Here is a 7,477-nt window from a genome sequence, read left to right as displayed (position 1 = left end):
CACAAAAATAATCTAACTAATATTCCGATGGACTATAGAGTCAAACTAAGCTTTGGTAGCATTAAAGAGAAGTAAAATTATAGAGACATTACTTCCAGAAAATAATAACTAAACAGCAAAGTTCTGTTTGCCAAAAATAAACTTCTCTCCCTGGATATTTATTGAGTGACTAACTTGAATAGTTCGAAACATTTGGGAGCATTCTCATGATACAACAGAAACAAAAAATGTTTTCAAAATGAAGAGACTCTTTTTGACAGTTGCTCTTTTACCAGAACAAACATATTCAGTGTGATGTTTTGTACGTCTGGAATAAATGGCAGAGCATGTGTTTTCTTTTTCACCTCAACTCAGTCACATTTCTAAGAGTCTAAGCAATTGAAAAAGAAAGACATTTGACATTTGGCTAAGTTCATGGGGACAGTTATATGTAAAGTCAAGTACCTTCAAACCAAGGAACCCTATTGTCTGAAACCAAGAGTGAAAAATGTGTCTAGTCCCTCCTTGACCTATGCCACTTTGTGCCATTCTTAAATACCTCCCACAGAGGGTGCCAACTTCTTCCCAAGGCAACAAAGACCACAGCTAAACACTTCAACCTTGGGGTTTCCTCTTTCTAAATTTCCTGACAGGTTTCAGGCAAAGTCTTCCTCATAGCCTATCAATGTTCCGAGGGCAATTCTCCATCATCATAATTACAATTGGGCAACATCTCTGTTGTTAAGGAAATTCCATTTTCCATGTGCATGTCACTGAAAAAGCCATATGCACATAATATATTCATAAAACAGTTTTGTTTGACCTTTATCTATGCTTGAAATATTCTTCATGGAATTATTTATTATCCCAAATGGAAATGAAAGTTGACACCATCAATCCTCTGGGGTCTAAGAATATCAATTTTTTCGATTGTTACTCTAAGTGACAAAATGTAGTTTTAACTTGGTTGTGAGAATGTTAGTCTAATATCACAATCACAACTTTAGCTTAACTTTAGCTTAACATAAAGTGATAAGGAAGATTCTTACCTCCCTTATTTGTTTCTGATGCATAGGAAAAGTGAATAAGTAAAGATGTGTGATTGCCTCTTGTTTCCAGCCTAGTATTCTTCTCCACTCTACAACTAGCTCTCAGATGAAAGTCAACAGGATGAGAGGAGGAATAGAATCATAAAATTACTACCTGACAAATATAGCCAGGTGCCTCTAATCAGCAGCCTCCAAAGCCAGCTGGTACGAGTATACATGTGAGACCTCCCAGAGTTTTCCACAGACTTAAAGTGAGAAGAGTCTCCTTTCACATTAAGATAACAGGAATCATGACAAATACATCTCTGTCTGTTTTTACTTTTACATGCACCCCTCTATTTATATCATTCTATAACATTCAGAAGATCCAATCGTTTTCCTTTTTTTGATACCCTTTCCAAGATTAAGGTAACATTTTTAAATTTTTTTTTGGAGGGGTCACACCCAGCAGCGCTCAAGGGTTACTCCTGGCTCTACGCTCAGAAATCGCCCCTGGCAGGCACAGGGGACCATATGGGATGCCGGGATTCGAACCACCGTCCTTCTGCATGGAAGGCAAACGCCTTACCTCCATGCTATCTCGCCGGCCCTAGATTAAGGTAATTTAAGAGTTGTGATTGTTTTCACTATACTCATTAGGAGGGCTACATTCAAAAAACAAATAGTAGTGTGAGCAGTAGAATAATTGTCTTAATGCAACTGACCTGGATTAAATTTCCAACATCCCATATTTTCCCACAAATTCCCCAGGACTAATTCCTGAGTGCAGAGCCAGGAGTAACCTTTGAGCATCAGCCAGGGGTAGCCCAAAAATAAAACAAATAGAAAAAAGACCCAAATATTAGCAAAAAAGTGAAAAAATATAAACTTCATACACTATTACTAGAATACAAATTGTGATCAATAGAACAGATTAGTAATCCCACAAAAAATTACCATATGACCTAGCAATTTCACTTCTTGGTATATACCCCAAAAGATTCAAAAGTAAGAACATATAACTATGTTCTTAGACATATTGTTCACAGTATCCAAAAGACTGCAGCACCCCAAATGTCTATCAATAGATAAGTAGATAAACTAAAAGTTATATATATAACATATATTTATAGTCAGTAAAGTATAATTCAGGCCAAAAAAAAAGAGAAGGAAAATCTGACAAGTGCTACGAAATAGATAAATCATGAAGACATTGTGATAAGTAAAACAAACCTATCACAAAAGCACAAGTATAGTATTGTTCCACTTAAAAGTGGTTCCTAGAGCAGCCAAACTCAGAGACACAAAGAGGATGATGAGGAAGAGTTATTGAGCAGAGTTTTAAGTTGGGAAGATAAAAATCTTGAGAGATGACTGATGGAAATAGTCTACGTAACATTGTAGATGTGTTTATTGCCACTTGGGTAGTGCAGTTTTTAATGGTTAAGATGGTAATCTTTAATGTTATGTGTATTTTATCACAATTAAAATAAAACGTTTTTAATATATTTATTAAACCACCATGATTACAAGCATGTTTGTAAGAGAGTTTTAGTTATAAAAAAGGAAAAACCTTCACCAGTGCAACATTTCCACAACCTTCACCCCTTGTCTGTATTCAAAACAGTCATTATATTTCTCTCACTACCATTTCATGGAAATTGTCAGTGTAATTATTTCTCTAACAGAATTCACACTCTGTGGTAAGCTTCATATCTTAGACCAGACCTTCCAACTCTCATCTCTATTGTCTTTGGGTATTATTACAATAATGTCTTTTATTTTTCTTAAAACCCATAGATGAGTAATACTATTCTGTGTATATCACTCTCCCTCTGATTTATTTCACTCAGCATAATAGTTCATCCATGTATAGGAAATTTTATGACTTCATCTCTCCTGACAGCTGCATAGTATTGCATTGTGTATATGTACCACAGTTTCTTTAGCCACTCATCTGTTGTCAGGCATCTGGGTTGTTTCCAGATTCTGGCTATTGTAAATAGCACTGCAATGAATATAGGTGTGCAGAAGGCATTTTTGTGTTGTGTGCTTGTGTTCCTAGGATATATCCCTAGGAATGGTATAGCTGGATCATATGGGAGCTCAATTTCCAGTTTTTTGAGAAATTTCCATATTGTTTTCCATAAAGGCTGGATCAGACAACATTCCCACCAGCAGTGAAAGAGTTTTTTCTCCCCATATCCCTGCCAGCACTGATTGTTCTTATTCTTTATGATGTGTGCCAGTCTCTGTGGTGTGACATGGTACTTCATGTTTTAATTTGTATTTCCCTTATGATTAGTAATGTGGAGCATTTTTCATGTGTCTTTTTGGTCAAAAGACTTCTTTGTACTTCTTTTTTGAGGAATTGTTTGGTCATTTTTTCCTCCCCACTTTTTGATGGGGTTAGATGTTTTATTATTATTAAGTTCTGTCAGTACCTTGTATATGTCTTAAATATTAGCCCCTTATCTGATGGATATTGGGTGAATAGTTTCTCCCATACTGAGGGTAGACTGTGTATCCTAGTCATATTTTCTTTGAGATGCAGAAGCTTCTTAGCTTAATATAGTCTCATCTGGGGCCAGAAAAGTTAGCACAGCAGTTGGGCATTTGCTTTGCAGGCAGCCAACCTAGGACAAATGGTGGTTTGATTCCCAGCATCCCATAAGGTCCCCCAAGCCTGCCAGGAGTGATTTCTGAGTGCAGAGCCAGGAGTAGTCCCTGAGCACCTCTAGGTATGACCTCAAAACTAAATATGTGTATTTATATTTATTAATATATATTTATTAATTAAAATTACTTATTAATTTATTATATTTAGTGCTGTTTCCTCCTTGAAGATGCCTTTCATCTCAATGTCATGAAATGTTTTACCTATGTGTTCTTCTATATACCTTATAGTTTCCATCCTAAAATCCATTTGGATTTGACCTTTGTGCATAGTTTTAGAAGATGGAGATCTGAGTTTGCTTTTTTGCATGTGGCTGACCGGTTGTCCCAGCACCACTTGTTGAAGAGGCTTTCCTTGCTCTATTTTTTTTATTTCTTGCCATTTTGTCAAAGATTGATTGATTGTATGTTTGGGGAACATTCTCTGAATACTCTGAATACTCAGGTCTATCCCACTGATCTGAAGGTCTGTCTTTATTCCAATGCATGTTGTTTTAATGATTATTGCTCTGTAGTACAATTTAAAGTTGGGAAAAGTGATGCCTCTTTTTCCGAAGGTTGCTCTAGATATTCATGGGTGTTTATTGTTCCAAATTAATTTCAGGAGTGCTTGATAAACTTCTTTGAAGAATATCATGGGTATTCTTAGAGGAATGCATTAAATCTGTACAAAGCTTTGGGGAGTATTTCCATTTTACTGATATTAATCCTCCCAATCCATGAGCAGGCTATGTGTCTCCATTTCCTTGTATCATCTTTTATAAAATAAAAATTTTCATTAAGAGAAAAATTATGATTCTTCCTGTTTCCATCTTCTTTTAAAATAGAATTTTAGTCATTTCAGTTCTCAGTTAAAATCTCCATGTTACTAACCTACCATGTACTCCTCAACTATAAGGCATGCTCCAATTTTATATAGATATTCATATATACATATATATCAGAATGTGTTGGGAAAGTGGTCTGTCTTAAAATCAGTATTTCCTGGCAAATCATTTATAACTCTAGAAAAGTTACCAAGGGTGGTCAGTTTACTCTGTAGTCTATTACCTCATAATTGTTTTATCAGAGTATAAAACATTTTTCTTTGAAGCACTTTCCAAGCTCCAACTCTCACCAGGCTGATTTAGAAAATTAACTTGTCTCTCTGAAACCACTTCTGAATTAAAATTAATGTTCCTAGTCTCTTTGACCCACACCCAATCACTCAAACACACAAAAGAAAGGACTTTCGTGCTATAGACATATTTTCACACTTGGAATTTAAAAATAGCATTACCTCAACATTTCCAATTACAGTAAACTTTAACACAAGGCAAAAAAATTATTGGTTGCTTATCCCAAAACAATATTTGGGGATGATTTAAAATCACTGTGTCTCATTATTTTTACCCTGTTCTAAATTTAATAAGAGGCACCAAAGCGACACCAGGAAATCCTTGAGAGAAAAACGGTAAATCATTCAGATTATGACAGGGAAAGATTTATATGTGTAATGGAAAAGCATAAATTTGGCAAGTGCAAGATTAAAACATATTATGTATGAAGTCCACTTACCATTAAACTCTGAGCTCTACTACATACAAATATGTGAAATTGTTGTCTCTACACAGTTTCCAGAGCTCAAAATTAGCAATGACAGATAAAAATACTAGTTTTGCACCAGACTCAGAGCAGAAAAACTCTAATCAATATACATTACCAAATCATGCATGATTTGCTGTCTATCACACAGAAAGAGTGTAATGGGAAATTAAGAATCTTTGTAAAACAGCTTAGTAGTTAAGAAAGCCAAGATCATTTTGTGAAATTCCCTGGGTTCAAATTTTAGTTCTGCCACTTATTAGCACCAAAACCTTTAATGAGATTCTTAATCCTTCTGGCTCTTCATCTGTAAAATGGAAATTAAAATAGCACCTAATTACTAGAAAGAATTAGAAAATTCAGGAAATAATGCAGCTAAAATACTAAGAACAATGTCAAACATATGGTGGGCACTTCTCAATTAGTGATATCTGTTATGTAAGAGAAAACCATGTAAACATTTCTTTCATAGATATTTGGAAGAAATTTAGAACTGATTTATGTAGGTTTTGTTACTCTGATTTTACTAGCTTACACCCTCATAAATGCCACAAGAGTAATCTCAAATTAATAGGTAGTTAGTTAATTTACAGCAGCTGAACTTAAACTTGAGTGTTCATCAGAATCACCCGAGCAAAATGTTCAAGCATAGATTGCTGGACAGTGTTATTGGTCTTACCAATCTGTGGTTCATCTTTATCTGAGGATTTGATTTCTAGAAAATTTTCAGATCATCCTGATGCTGCTGTTCCAGGAAGCATATTTTGGAGACGTACGCACATCAGAGTAAATGAGTTCTGGCCTCTTCCCCGTCTTTAAAGGACATACATCCCATATGTCCTATGTCCTGCCCCATGATTTTCTGGGAACTTATTTTTCACCTATACACCCTGTCAGAGGTTTGGAGATCTTCTGACATCATCATCATGAAGATGTCATCATATTGACATCAGATACTGATCTCATCCTTTCCCATGGACATACTTAATCTAGAGCTATCCAGTGCACAATGGCCTTTAAAAATAAAATGGAAAGTAATCCGGAGCATTGGTGGAGAAATGCTGGTGCATGCATGCCTGAAACTATCATTAATAATATTGTAAATTATAGGATTTGACAAAATTGGAAATAAAATAAATTTTAAACGTTTTTACAAAAACCACAAGTCACTTGAGTGAAATCACAGGGAAAAGGAGATCAAAGTGGACATAGTACTAGAGAGTGACCACAATTAGAAGAAAAAATAAAACTTGAAGAGTTTAAAGGGTGAAGGGTCTGAGCCCTAACTAGGCATACCAGAGCCCCAACGCCAAACACCATCACCATAGGTGTTAGGATTTTACAGAGAAACTGGAGGCAGGGGATGGGCATAGAAATATTGATTGTATAATGCTTTTTAGTATGAACAATAACTAGCTCAAGCTAATCTTTTTTGTTGTTTGGTTTTGGTTTGGTTTGGTTTTGGACCACACCCGGTGACGCTCAGGGGCTACTCCTGGCTACGCGCTCAGAACTCGCTCTTGTCTTGGGAGACCAAATAGAATGCCGGGGAATCGAACTGCTGTCTGTCCTAGGCTAGCTTTGGCAAGGCAAATGCCTTAACCCTTACGCCACCGCTCCGGCCCCGAGCTAATCTTTTTTATTCTCATTGAGATGGCATTCATTTGATTGGCAATGTGTTTTAGCGATGTCCTTTTATGTCTCTTCAAAGATCAACATGACCACAATATGACTAGCCCAATGAGCCTGTTTAAGTGAATTTACTAATGAGAAAACCAATCAATGGACTGAGTTTACCTTTTGCTTGAAGTTTGTATAACTACTACAGCATAAAATGAGACTTCCTTAAACACACACACATGCATATACCACACACACACACACACACACACACACACACACACACACACACACACCAGTATTAGCCTTCTCTTCTAACTTTATTCTTTCCTTTAAAAAAAAAGTCTGCAATGAACCTTGAAGAGTTTTCCACACAAGGCCTTGGAAATTAAACAAGGAAGAGTTCTTTCAAAAGCAAGGGGAGGAGGATGAGACTTATTAAGCTTTGATTTGCACACACACTACTCAGGATAACAGTAATATATCACTGGTCATGTCAAAACCAGCCATCTGTCTTTTAAAGAAGTCTGATTAAATAATAAATAAGACTTATCACACCGGGTTAGCATTCAACTAACCTTCACAAGTAA

The sequence above is a fragment of the Suncus etruscus genome, chromosome 10 (genome assembly GCF_024139225.1).
Source record: "Suncus etruscus isolate mSunEtr1 chromosome 10, mSunEtr1.pri.cur, whole genome shotgun sequence".
NCBI classification, from domain to species: domain Eukaryota; kingdom Metazoa; phylum Chordata; class Mammalia; order Eulipotyphla; family Soricidae; genus Suncus; species Suncus etruscus.
This window is presented reverse-complemented; position numbering follows the sequence as displayed.